This window comes from Brassica oleracea, unplaced genomic scaffold, assembly GCF_000695525.1.
Source record: "Brassica oleracea var. oleracea cultivar TO1000 unplaced genomic scaffold, BOL UnpScaffold00779, whole genome shotgun sequence".
Classification (NCBI taxonomy): Eukaryota; Viridiplantae; Streptophyta; class Magnoliopsida; order Brassicales; family Brassicaceae; genus Brassica; species Brassica oleracea.
The window spans coordinates 57991-59237 of NW_013617454.1; positions in this window are offsets into that span (position 1 = coordinate 57991).

Below are 1247 nucleotides of genomic sequence, written 5' to 3' on the forward strand. Positions count from 1 at the left end.
CGTGGGATATTTATAGGAAACAGCAACCAATCAGGAACAAGCCGTGTGGCACCCCGTGTGTCGCTTCGCATGGCTCCGGACGCATGCGCGGCGACACCTCGTGCTCCACAGGGCTGGCTCCATGTCTCAGTCTCATGCAGGATAACACCACGCCCTATACCTGTCTGGATGCATGGCCTGGCTCCATGCAAGGAGACACCACGTCCTCCACATGTCTGGCCTCATGGCCTGGTCGCATGCATCGCTACACCTCGTGCTTGGCTGATCCACCTCGTGCTTCTATGTGTCACTCTGCATGCTGTGATCATTTTTACTGCAACACCTCTTGCTTCTCTTGCCACATACCATGCCAGGCAGTTGCCACCACGTCCTGATCTCATAGATCGAGCCACCTCGAGCTTCTCGGTCCATTCATCCAATTTTGGCCTTTCCGGTGAATTTTTCGTCCCGCGATCAATCCCAATATTTTTCGACGCCCGTTCTGATGATCTGATTATTTTTAATAAACTCCAAATGAATCCTTACTTGATGGAAAATATTTCCCGAGTTTCCGGCTTCTTTGAAAAATTCCATAATACCGAAATTAAGGTTTTTCGCCCAATTTCCGATCTTCCTGTTGTGCTTCCAAAAGTGTCATGCTTCAAATGTCCTTTGAGTAAATATACCACATTGTCTAACCATTGTCTAGTGGGATACTTGACTCATGGTTCAGACAAAAACAATCTGATCATCTGCGACTCGACCACCCAAAAGATACTCGACCATTCTTTTTTTCTTTTTTTGTTAATGGGTTTCTACATTAGCGATGGCGAAATACACACATGTGAACCTGGAACACCCTGACATATCTCACTTGATTCTCCAGAAGTTCTCAGCCGATCAGGTTACACTGGGTAGACTTAACTCCACCTAACTTGAACCTAATCTTGACTGAAATTCTTCTTGTTATGGGCATTAGATCAGGGAAACAAGAACACACTCAGGACTTCTTATCCTTTTTATCCATCTTGCTGATCCTGAGTGGCTAGCTCATCTTTAGCTAGTTCCCACCCTGCACCTTAGCCTTTATTCCACCTTCATACATTTGTTTTTCAGTGTCATATGTGCAGATATGTGCAAAAGGGTCGGAGAGGAAAGGATTGACGCAGCCTCTTACTCGTTACTGCTGCAGAAATTCAGTCAGAAAGGAGAACAAACAGATTAAGGGAGCAACCGCTCCATAACCAATGAACTGCGCAAGAGCAGGG